Below are 12,103 nucleotides of genomic sequence, written 5' to 3'. Positions count from 1 at the left end.
GGAGGAGCCTCTTGGGGAAGGGAGAGGGACACGCCCGAGGGGGGCGTGGCTTAGGAAAGGGGGTGTGGAGCAGAGATAAGGGTGGGCTCTGTACAGCACGTGCTCTGAGGGGGTGTGGGTTAGCAGGGGCTGAGTTTGGGGGTGGAGCTGTGGGCGGGGCTTCGATGCACCGTGCTGCTGGGGGGTGGGCGCGATGAAAGGGAAGGGGTCTGTAAGGGACACGCGCCTCGGGGAGGGCACAGACCGGCAGGGGCGGAGCTTGGACAGGGTGGAGTTGGGGGTGTGGCTTTCTCAGACCACGCCCTTGGAGGGAGAGGCCGGACTGGATAGCACACTGAAAAATTAAAATAAACTGTTGTTAACCACAGCGAGTTTGCTGTCTTTTTATTTTAACTCAGAGGTAATTAATAGCCGTCATGTTTTTGCACAACCCCAAAAAAGCTGTGCTTAAATTCAGACTGTTTTCTAATTTTATTTTACATCAAAATATCTTTTACTGTTCTGTTGGGAATCATTACTGCCTGGGAACTCTTTACTGCCTCTATTTATAAACAGCCACTATTTAGTGGTTCCTTTTAACTTCTCTTTAAAAAAAAAAAAAAAGTAACGTTTTGACTCCGTTTGGTTCTGAGCTTTGTTGCCTCCAATCTCATGGCTCTGTTATAATTTAAATACGAAACACTCCCGATTACTTTCCACTGCTGTTTAACATCTAAAGCTTCCTTATTTTGTTTCCTATGCAGTCATTCGTGCCTGCAGTTTATTTCATAACGGTTGTTTAAATGTAGCTACCAATGACTCTACATTAGTTTTCCGCCTTTATCATTTAAAAGGAATTCCAAACAATGTGCTTTTTAAACGAGGACTCAGATTGGGAATAACCGCTGCCTAGTTCACCAAGTAATAGCTGAAATGAAATTTAGTTATTGCTCACGCCTAAATAATTTCATTTATTTACACTTTAACATTTTCATCATTACATTACTACCAGGCAGATTAACTAGCACACATTATTTTTTATTATAGATATAAACTAGAGGTTTTTTCTCTACAGGTATTACTTCCAATTAGTGCTCCAGTATTTATATTCCACTCTTTTAAATTTTACTACATAAATTGGGGATAATTACTGTCTGCAGAGTCTTGAGTAACAGCTAGAGTAGATGAGAGGCATTATTTACTCCCAAAGCCTCTTCTGGTTACTCTTATTTAAGTTTTAATTCTAAATGTCTTACAGTAAGTAAGCAGTTACAATAATAAAACACAAGGACCCTGGAATTTCCAGGAAAACCCACCGCAGCGCCTCGACGTGTCCAGAGACTGTCGGTGCCGGCTCCGCCAGCAACGCGTCCAACGAACCCCACGGTGCTGCCGAGGCTGCGGCAGCGTATGGAACCGACCGGAGCGCGGGGAGGAGACTCAGCCCAGCAGGTACCGCACGCAACGTGAAACACCGGGCAGCGCAACTTCATCTCAAAGGAGGAACACGCACACGGAGCGCAAAGGATGTTATTCTGCACGGGACACGCGCTGTCCTTAGCAGCTGCGCAGCAACACTGTCTCTGAGTTGCGCGTCCATCCAGCCGTCTGCCCACCCTGACGCGCTCACCCGCAGATGTACCCGGCTGGACACACACACGTGTACTGGGGAACTCGCACCAGCGCTACGTTCTGGGGAGGAGCGAAGGACAAGGCAGCAATAAATCCTGCAAGAATCCGCCTCTAATATACTGTAGATCAACAATGACAGTTGTAAGTCACAGAGACTCCTCATTTTCTCTCTGACTCTCACAACAGTAATAAGTAAGTCCCGAAGGATGGAAAACACCAGGATCGGCTGGGAACGACAACAAAGGTAGGTCAAAGAAGGTAAATGGGGGCTCTCAGGGGCCCCAAAAGACAAGCTCAGCTGTCCTGAGAGGAGCAGATGGGAATCAGATGAGTTCTGAGGGGATCGCGGTGGGGGGCTGTCCTGGTTTTGTTAAAAAACAAGTTTCTCTTTTAGTGAATTTGCCTGTCAGCTAAAGCTTCACATTAGCTGCATTTTCCTGGAGAACCAGATACCTGTTTTGGTAAACAGAGCAATGGAATGCTAACTTGTTGCTAAGGACAGATTCACATCTTGCAAGAGGGGCAACAAGAAACAGGTGACCAAGAAACTGACCAATGGTGTATAACATCCCATTCACGTGAATACTTCATATAAAAGTGGGAGATCACGAGGATCTTGTCCTCTTGGCCCCTTTTCGTCCCTTCTGCTTATGGTGACATTAGGAGAGGACCTTGCTAGTCGTCCCTGCGAACTGAGGCCTAGTGAGAAACTGAATCCAGCTCCAGTTGTCTGCAGAGTCCAGTCCAGGACTTCGGGTGCCGGCTCTGCAGGTGCTGAGACATTAAAGATTGGTTTTGTATATTTGGTATGATTTTCTCTATTCTTATTAGTAGCATTAGTAAAACATTGTTAATTTTTCCAACTCTCTTCTCTCTGTCCTTCTTTCCCTCCCGATCGCCTGTCCTGAGTGGGAAAGGGGAGAGGGAGGGGCAAAAGGGGGAAGTGGGGGAGAGAGGGGGTTAACAATACGTCTGCCAGGGTGTTACTGTCACCCCGCAATCTAAACCCTCGACAGGGGCCAACAGATGGGCGGTCCTGAGAGGAGACAAGAGGGAAAAATGAGGCCTCTGGGATGTGTCAAGAGCAAATGGGCAAGTTTTGAGGGGAATTTAATGGGGCAAAGGTCAAACAGGCACCGTGATGCCACCAAAGAGCCTGCAGGGACCCAAAGGCAGGCAGGGTAATCGCAGAGGAACTGGAAGGAAATGGGTTTCTGAGGGAACCAGGGGGCGAGTAAGCTTGTGAGGGGTCCAGAGGCAAAGGGATGTGTCCTGAGGGGAACAAATCGGAAGGTTCTTACCTCTGAGAAGTTGTCCTTGTCTTCGGTTCCACCAGCAGCCGTCCTGTGGTCCCGGCACAGCCTGGGGATCCCTGACCCGCACCACCACAACCTTTAACAGGACATTGGGCCGTTCTAGAACCTGAATGACAAACAGTGAGTATTTCTCTAGGACAGCTTTGATGTGGGATTGTTCTGTTTATCCTGCAGGGGATGGGGAGTAATTTCTCCTCCCCACAGTACCACTGAACACCCCGCCCATGAATCTTCAGGCATTTTGGGGCTGTAAGCCCCCATCTCTCGCTGGCCTGCTCCTCCAGTAACATCATGGTCACGCCCTGAGTCCCCCCATTTATTCACTCCAAAAAAAAAAGGTAGAAAAGGAAAACAGCCCCAGCTGCCAGCTCATTACTTTAAAATGCCATTTACCTATGTACATACCAGAGCCCCCAAAAACGGGGGGGCAGCGCCACGAACAGCCGCAGCCATGTCCCACAGGCCGGCAGCCGCACCCCGGCACGCTGGGGACGGAGGACGGTGCCGCGAGTCCTGCTCCCCCGACCTGGGCTGGGGGCTCTGCTGAGCATGGGGTGGTCACAGCTCCCCCTCTGAAACACAGGAATTCCACAGCAGAGTTCCGCCCTGGGGCGGCCGGCTGCAGAGCCGCGCTTTGCCCGCAGCCTTTCCTTCCTTGTACACTTTATGCAACGGCCTCTGCTCATCACCTCATCGAGGCTGCTCTACTCGCATTATCAGCGGGCGGTTCCCCAGTCTCTTTCCTGCCAGCTAAAATACCCACCAACGGGCTCTTTTTCACAATGACGCTCCTACGCCGTCCTCCCGTTACGCGTCACGCAGAACGACGCGGCTCATCTTGGAACAAAGACAGGCAATAACTAGCAACGCTTACAGCACCGCTCCACGCATAATACTAAAGCCTACCCACGACACACCGCCCTCACAAGCTGTGCTCCAACTTGATCCCACCCTCTCCAAAACAAAACAATTCCGCTACGCAGCTCCAATCTATCCAACACTCAGCACCGCAATCAGGACACTCTGCAACGCAGGCGGCTTCGCAACGCTCACGCCCCTTGCGCGTTAAAGCCGCGGCAGCTTCTGCTGTAGTTATTGCCGTTCCAGCGCATAGTCAAAAACCAAGGCTAAGCCGCGTTCTTTACTTCATTTCATGAGCTTACTTATAACCCTTTAGTTTCTCGCTGACCACGCATCTGTGAATTCTTAGTTAAATACAAACTAAGCTCTCAGCTTCTAAACAACGTGTTACTTAACCTTCCGTCTCCTTCTTGTCGTGCAGAAGGATCCGAAAGGCGAAAAACGTCCCCTCGCCGTGCAGGCGGTCAGAAAGCCTTTCCCGCACGTCAACCGCTTAAGGAGGGCTACATCTTCTATAACTTCAGCGCAGCATACGTTAACTTGGCAGCTTCTCTTCAAAAGCGAGAAAACGGGGACAGGCGTCTGAAAAAACAAGGCAGAGAACAAAGCAGCTGGGAACATCGTGTCACTTACACGTGCACGTACCACCACCCCCCAAAACGGGGGGGGGCTCCCCTAGGAAAACAAAGCGGGGGCAGCGCCCCAAACAGCCGCAGCCCCCGGCCCACAGCCCGGCAGCTGCCCCCCGGCACGGCAATGCTGCTGGCCAGCCTGAGAAGGGACCTGTTCGTGCCGGCCAACATCGATACCCCCCCTTTTCCAGGCACTTTGGAGAACTCTATTGGCCAGAGTTGCCCTGCTACATTTCCCTCGTCCAGTTGCTCTTGTCTGTACCCTGTATCCAGTACTAAGGTGGTTTTCTAGACACGTTTCACATTGCCGGGTCACTCGTTCGCAAAGAGTTTATAAATTCGCTCTTACCTTTTCGCCTAATCTCGACAGAGCGCATCAGCTCCTCACGCCGCGAGGCACCGCTGCCCTCCCGTCGCCGGTGACAGCTTCTTTGGACCCTAATTCTAATTCGGCTAGAAATCTCCTATTCATTTCTTAGCCTCTTTGTTACAGTTTCCTGACCAGTGTTTCCCTTCCGAGGCCCTTTGCAACGCGTGGCGGCGGCTTTTCTAGCAACAGCACAGCTTCCAGCAACTGGAGCATCATGTTCAATCCGCCTTCCTTGTGCTGTGAATAAACTTGATTCTTTTCAAATGGCTTCAAGGGCACGCACCATGCGAAAAACCTGCTTAGGATCCGTGCAAATATTAATCTTCTTCTCTTTGCGTAATTCTCAAGCTCGCGTGAGAGCAATTTCTTCAGCTTTCTGGGCAGAAGTCCCTGCAGGTAAAGGTTTCGCTTCCATTACCCGCTGGGCAGCCGTCACCGCACGCCCGGCTTCGCGTACCCCTGGCTTTACGCAAAGCCGCTCCCGTCAGCGACCCAGGAGCCTTCGGCATCCTCCAGCGGCCGGTCCCTTCAAGCCGCTTCTGCTGTTGCCAAGCACTCGTGGGCCACCGACCGCAAGACGGATCCGCTGAGGAAAGAAGCCGCACCGACAACGTTAGCAGTAGCAATATTTACACCATTAAACGTTCTAAGGAGGCACCGAGGGAGGGATGTTGTTTGCACACAAACGGGGACCTGACCCCCGTCGGGGGGACGGACACTGACACGCAGAGACCTGACTGCGAACCCCGCGGGTCAAACAGCGGCTCTGCCCCCCGGCAGCTTCTCCGCAAATGCGAGAAGAGAAAGCAGGGACAGGCATCTGAAAAAACAAGGCAGATAACAGAGCAGCGGGGGGGACAGAGGAAAAGAGGCCGGAAGAGCACCGAGGAACAGGGCAGAGGAAGAAACAAATCGGCGCGGCGGGGCGGAGACGGGGCAAAAAAGCCCGGCACGGCCAACGGGACAGAGAGGAACGCGGCCACGGGCGGGGAGCGGGACACGGGGACGCAGCGAGAAGCCACGGGACGCGGGGAGATACCAAAAAGGCGGCAAAAAAGACTCTTTAACGCTGCTCTGAAAGCGTTAAACGGCAGGCAATTTCAATACAGCGCGCCGCACGCTCAGAGGATCGCCCCGTCATCGAGCGTGCACGTGACTCACGCTCCTTGGCATTTATGACATACACCTATTGCACATTCATTTGCTGCTAGCGCTTAGTTAATGCCTTAAACAGAAGCGCTTTCCATAACGCCACCCTCCGCTGGCAGTCCATCGTCGGTACGCCAGAGTGTCCGTCAAGGGTCTCCAGTGGTCCCCGGTGCCCCCCCGCCCCGGTGTCGGCTTCTCGACCTCATCTCTTGAGCACGCCCACTGCCATTTGGTGCTGCTACTCCAGTAGCTCCTTCTCCAGTCAGTGGAACGCTCCCTCTTCCCAGCCTGCGAGCCAAGGACATCCCGCTTTGCCCCACCTTCAGTCTCTACAGAGCTAGTTTTGCTCCGTTAGGTTTCTGTTACGTTAGGCCTAGTCTTGCTACCTCATGCCGAGGGCTTTCTAAAAGACTTTTGCTCCTCCTATCAACGGGAAGCAAGAGGGAGAGCAACGGGCAAAACCGATGGCAGAGCCAGAGAGACCGCGGGGAGCACAGGGGGCTGGAGGAGGAAAGAGAGGAACGAGGAGCCCCGCGGAGAGACGGAGGGCAGGGAAAAAACAACAAAACAAGACAAAAACGGGGCGGGGGGCAGCACGAAGGCTCAGAACAGGAACGAGGACGGGAACAGCGCCGTACAGAATGAAGAAAGCCAGCAACGCGGAGCACGAGAAAGGCACAGAGAGACAAGGCGGAGGGAGGGAGGAAGGAAAGAGAAAGACAGGAAGGTCGGGGGACAGAGCAGCACGTACAGACGCAGAGAGGAAGAGAGCAGCGGGGGCGGCAGAGCAGCAGGGGCGACAACGGGCCAGAGAAAGCGTGGGGAAAAAGGAGACGGAGGGGCAGGGAGGCACCAGGACACACAAGCCGGGGACGAGGCCCCGAGGGCCAGGGACTCACAGCGGCTCTCGCTTTCCGTGGCTGCCAGGAGGCTTCTAACAGCTCAGACGCTCCTGTCTCCTCCTCTCCTCCCTCGGGGCGCTCGGCCGTCCTCAGCCTAGGAGAACACGGTGGGGTGTCAGGGCTCCCACGAGACGAGGCTTCGGGGACACGCAGCCTCGCCGGCTCGCTCGCCACGCAGCCGTCCCGCTCCAGGATACGCGCACGGACCCTGCCGCGCGCGTTGCCGGCCTGGCCCGCCGCACGCCACGCAGAGGGACCCTTCGCCCTCCGCAGAGAGGGGCTCTCTCTCTTGCCCGCCGCAGGAAGCAGACGTCGGGCCCACGGCCCCGCGTTTCCTCCTCTTTACCTCTCCCCAACCTCTCCGGCTCCAGCCGCGCCAGCACCCGTCCACGGACAGGACGCGCTCCCCCGTCCCTTTGCCCTCTGCGCTGCGAGACGAGCCTCGCCAGCCCGAGGCGGGCGCAGCCCACGGCATATCCGGGGGGGCAGCGAACGGTCACATCCTCAGCGTGGCCTCTGGGAGCGGGAAAGAAGAAGCAGCGGCCGTTACCACCGTAGCTCACCCCTGCCTGAGCCTGCTCCTTGCGCAGGGGCCACCGGAGAGGTGCCGAGGGCCGGCTTGCCAAAAAAAACGAGGATTGGGATTAACCCTCCCAAGGGGCCCCCAGGTCTACCTCCCGGGGCGGGGGCCCCCAGGTCTACCTCCCGGGGCGGGGGCCCCCAGGTCTACCTCCCGGGGCGGGGGCCCCCAGGTCTACCTCCCGGGGCGGGGGCCCCCAGGTCTACTGCTCCTCCTTGGTGAAGGCCCCTTATGAGACGGCAGCTCTGGCGCAAACGCACAGAGAAGCTGCTGCAAGACTTAAAACCTTCAAGATGCTGGGAAGAAGTGCCAGTCCCTTAGACTGGATGGGTAGAGAGCAGAGCTGCTGTCGCAGCCCAGAACTACACCATAAAACACAACTGACCGGAAACGTTCAAGATGCAAGAACCGTGCACCCTTTCGGCTGTCGATACAAGAAAACCAGCACCCGATTGGTGCTACCCCGATCGGCACCGGCTTGCCAGACCCCGGGATGGCGCTTGAAATGGCTTTCGTGCCCCTGGAGCGCAACGGTAGCCCAGGATCGTCTGACAGGCGCGAGGCGCGCTTCCCGAACTACGCGACAACAGACGCGGGCTGGAGCTGCCCTGCCCGGCGCACGCTGGCGTGGCGCTGTAAAGTTCCCTGACCCCGTTTATCTGCCCAAAGGGGACTGCTCCTGGACTGCCCTTTTCTGCCTGAGAACTTTAAACCCTCCCTGCAGTTCCCAGCCCCTTCCCAGCCCTCGTGCCTCCACTTAACTTTTAGAGGGACAAGGGACCAGATCCATCTTCAACAGAGGAAAACGCCACGTGGGCTAACGGGGATCTTCCTGCAGCTCTCACTTTCTCCATCATCACCTACAATAAGGAAAGCAAGGACATGCCTACGATTAGGCACCCGAACAATATTTATCGGTAGCAGTCTACGAGTCATTGCTCGCCTTGGCTGAGCTCCGGGAGGTACGTTTGAACGATCTACCGGGGGCCGCTGCACAGGTCCTGGAAACAAAACACTCTTCTAGGAGAGGAGATTATATTAACAGCTATTAATACAGCAATGCAAACCAAAACACAACACTCCATCTTCATCATAGTCAGGAACTACTGGAAAATGCAAAGCACCCGGAACTGAATCAGCCAATGAAACATAATGACAACCTTTCTACTACAGCTGCTACTGAACCTTTGCCGCGCCCGAAGCTCTTGCCTCAAACGGACACCTCCGCTTCTCCTAAGACGTCTGCCCACGTAGCTGAAACAGCTCAAAAGCTGCCGACTGCCGAAAGAGCAGCAGAGAACCGGCACCCAAGCGGTCCTGGAGCTGAATGAGCTCCCTCCCCGGGGACTGAGGCTCAAATACCCTGAGCCCCGCCCACCCCTTCCTACAATCCCCTGGGAAGGGGAGGGATCAATCACCCCAGGCCCACCCACCACCCCGATCAAATCACCTGGAATCTCACTTGAAGTGACAGCACCTGCACTCCTGTCGGGCTCTGCCAGACACTGTTGGTTTTCGTGAAGCCCTGTGCGGTTGATCTGTAGGGCAGAGGAACTGTGGGGTGCTGTGGGGTTACACTGTGGGTCTATAGGGCAGAGTGAACAAGATACGGGGTGCTGTGGGACAGCACTGTGTGTCTATGGGGAAGAACAGAGTCACTATGGGGTGCTGTGGGGCACTGCTGTGGATGTATGGGGCAGAGTACAGGAGCTATATGGTGCTGTGGGGCAGTACTGTGGGTGTACAGGTTGTTCAAATGTAGCTACCAATGACTCCACATCAGTTTTCCGCCTTTATCATTTAAAAGGAATTCCAAACAATGCGCTTTTTAAACTAGGATTCAGATTGGGAATAACCGCTGCCTAGTTCACCAAGTAATAGCTGAAATGAAATTTAGTTATTGCTCACGCCTAAATAATTTCACTTCTTTCCACTTTAACATTTTTATCATTACATTACTACCAGGCGGATTAAGTAGCACACATTATTTTTTACTATAAACTAATTTGTTACGCGAGAGCAGCACCAAACAGAACACTGTAGCATAATGCAAGTAAGAATGACTAGCATCAAAATCAGCGTCATACGATCAACGCTGAAAGAGCTGTGGAGCCGCAGCTCCTACCGGTTCTGACGTTTGTTTCTTATCGGGCACCTCGGACTGCTTGTGTTTCTTATCTGGCACTTACCTGGCACTTCTGAGCGCTTCGGGTCAACCGGCGTCTCTGCCCCCTGGCCGTGCGCTGCAGTACCTGGGTTTCGCCACAGGGCGGCAGCACTGAGGCGCGCCGCGGCACCGCATTGGGGCGGCCGGCTGCAGTACCGCGCTTTGCCCACAGGACGGCGACACTGAGACCCGCCGCGGCAGCCCCGGCCGAGCGCTCGTGCCGCGTGGCGCGGGAATCCCCAAACAATAACCCAAAAAACAAACGCCACCAAACAAAAAAGCGCACAGACAGCCGCGGCGCCACAGCCGCGCCACCGGGACACAGAACCCGCCGCGCCGCGCCTCGCCCCGAGCTCCCGCCGAAGCGGCGCCCCGCTCGCCACGCCACCGAGCCTGCAACCGCGCCTTAGCTCTGCTTTGCAACGTCCCCCCGGCTAACGGGGGCTGCGCCGCTCCCGGAGGGACCGCCGGACCGGGCACGGGCGCCGCGCCGGAGGGAGACGCGGCTCCAGACCGCCAGCCTTCAGCGCACCTGCCCGCAGGGTCCCACACGCGCCTCCCACCAGCTTCGCCAGCTCGGCGGGGGGGGGAAGCGGAACGGCACCCCGGTCACCCCCGCCGCGGCCGCACTCACCTGCCGCCTCTTTCGCCGCTCCGCTCCGCTCCCCTCGCGCTCTCCCGCCGTCCCGCCGGGCTCCGCGGGCACCGACACCCGCCGCGCCCCGGAGACCCCCGCGGCGGGAGGTCCCCGGCTGTCGCCTCCTTCCCCTCTGCCCTTCTGCCGCCTCCGGGGAGCCTCACGAAGGGCGGCCCGGAGCCGCCTGCCTCCAGATGCCCGGCTGCCGGCCGCAGCGAGCGCTCCGCAGCCGCCCCGGTCCCGTTCGCTCCCGGTTACCTCCCCCCCCCGCCGCCCCGCCAACGCCGCGAGGCGCCCGCGGCTTGAGCATGCGCAGGAGGGAGACCGCAGCACCCGCCCCTTGCCGCGTCTCGGTTGGCTGCCTAGGACACGTCAATCACCTCTCTCGCCGCCTATCAGCGCTCGCGCCTTGAGCATGCGCAGGAGGGAGCCCGCAGCACCCGCCCCTTGCCGCGTCCCGGTTGGCTGCCTAGGACACGTCAATCACCTCTCTCGCCGCCTATCAGCGCTCGCACTTTGAGCATGCGCAGGAGGGAGCCCGCAGCACCCGCCCCCTTGCCGCGTCGCGGTTGGCTGCCTAGGACACGTCAATCACCTCTCTCGCCGCCTATCAGCACTCGCGCTTTGAGCATGCGCAGTAGTGAGAGCGCTGCACCCGCCCCTTGCCGCGTCCCGGTTGGCTGCCTAGGACACGTCAATCACCTCTCTCGCCGCCTATCAGCACTCGCGCTTTGAGCATGTGCAGTAGTGAGAGCGCTGCACCCGCCCCTTGCCGCGTCCCGGTTGGCTGCCTGGGACACGTCAATCACCTCGCTCGCCGCCTATCAGCGCTCGCTCTTTCGCGCATGCGCAGTACGGAGACTTCAACGCCCGCCCCTCTGGCCATCTGATAGGCGAACAGAGTGGCGACTGACGTGCCTAGCAGCCAACCAGCGCTCCGCCCCCCCAGTCCTCCAGCCCTCCCGCGCCAGCAGCCGCGTGTCAAAGGGAACAATGAACCGCGCTCCGCTGCCTCGCGCTGACAAGGAGCGGCTGGGTCCGCGCAGCAGAAAAAGCCCTTCCGTCCTGCATTGCCCTTCGCCGGTACAACCGCACAGCTGGGAGCAGCATCCTCACCCCCCTGCTCGCCGCGCGGCTTCCAGCAGCCGCATTTAAAAGGAAACAAACCGCGCTCATTTGCTTTGCACTGGGAAGGAGGGCGGGTGGTCTCCTACCCATAAATTCACTGTGAACAGATGGAGCCCTGAGGAGCTCCGGCCGGCAGGTTTGTCTCCCCTGTGCCCGGGACCGAGGAGACGCCGCCGCCTCCTGCTGCCGCCTCGCCCGTTCCCCTCGCAGCGGGGCTGCCCCGGGGGAGCCGGGGGCCTCTTTGTTTCCCGGCGGCTCATCCGACCGCTGCCCCCCCCGCTTTCTGACCGGCACGACCCCGCCCGCAGCGGCAGCGCCCCCTCGTCCCCCCGGCACGGGCATAGGGCGCCGCTCCCCACCTGCAGTACCGGGCTGTGGCCACCAGGCGGCAGCACCGAGGGCGGTCCCGCAGCGCCCCCCGGGCCCGCAGCGCGGGCGCTGTTTCCTGACCCGCGGGCAGCCGGGGTCCCTGAACGCGCTTTCCCGGAGCCGCGGGCACGGCAGACACGCTGATAAAAGATAAGACCCCGATTTATAAAGTATTATTTTTCCTCAAGATGTCTTCTGGCCTAATAAAATACATTGCCTCTGGCTGTGCCCGAGTCTCGTCTGCAGCAATAACTCGGCTCCTCCGCCGCTGCGGCAGCTCTGGGGCTGTTACGGGGTCCGTTCCAGCCCTTCCCCACGGCTGAGCAGCAGCCGGGCAGGTGTTGCTGTTCTGGGCACTTCGCATCCTTCAGGAGCGGTTCT

General features: G+C 57.4%; 1 long non-coding RNA gene across 4 annotated transcripts; it reads right to left on the bottom strand.

Moving 5' to 3' along the window:
- Positions 1-274: 274 nt before the first annotated feature.
- On the bottom strand, positions 275-8,147 carry LOC308044205. 4 transcript variants are annotated; one of them, XR_013922563.1, is made up of 6 exons: positions 6,839-8,147; positions 4,770-5,376; positions 3,333-4,370; positions 2,913-3,033; positions 1,610-2,385; positions 275-1,514 (listed from the first exon to the last, which is right to left on the bottom strand). It is a non-coding gene; the product is annotated as an uncharacterized lncRNA (long non-coding RNA). The 4 variants fall into 4 exon arrangements; XR_013922562.1 differs by having other exon boundaries at positions 275-2,385; XR_013922564.1 differs by having other exon boundaries at positions 275-1,837.
- Positions 8,148-12,103: the final 3,956 nt, after the last annotated feature.

The sequence above is a fragment of the Nesoenas mayeri genome, assembly GCF_963082525.1.
Source record: "Nesoenas mayeri genome assembly, chromosome: 10".
NCBI lineage: Eukaryota > Metazoa > Chordata > Aves > Columbiformes > Columbidae > Nesoenas > Nesoenas mayeri.
The sequence above is the reverse complement of the archived record's forward strand: the minus strand, read 5'-3'. Positions and strand labels throughout refer to the sequence as shown.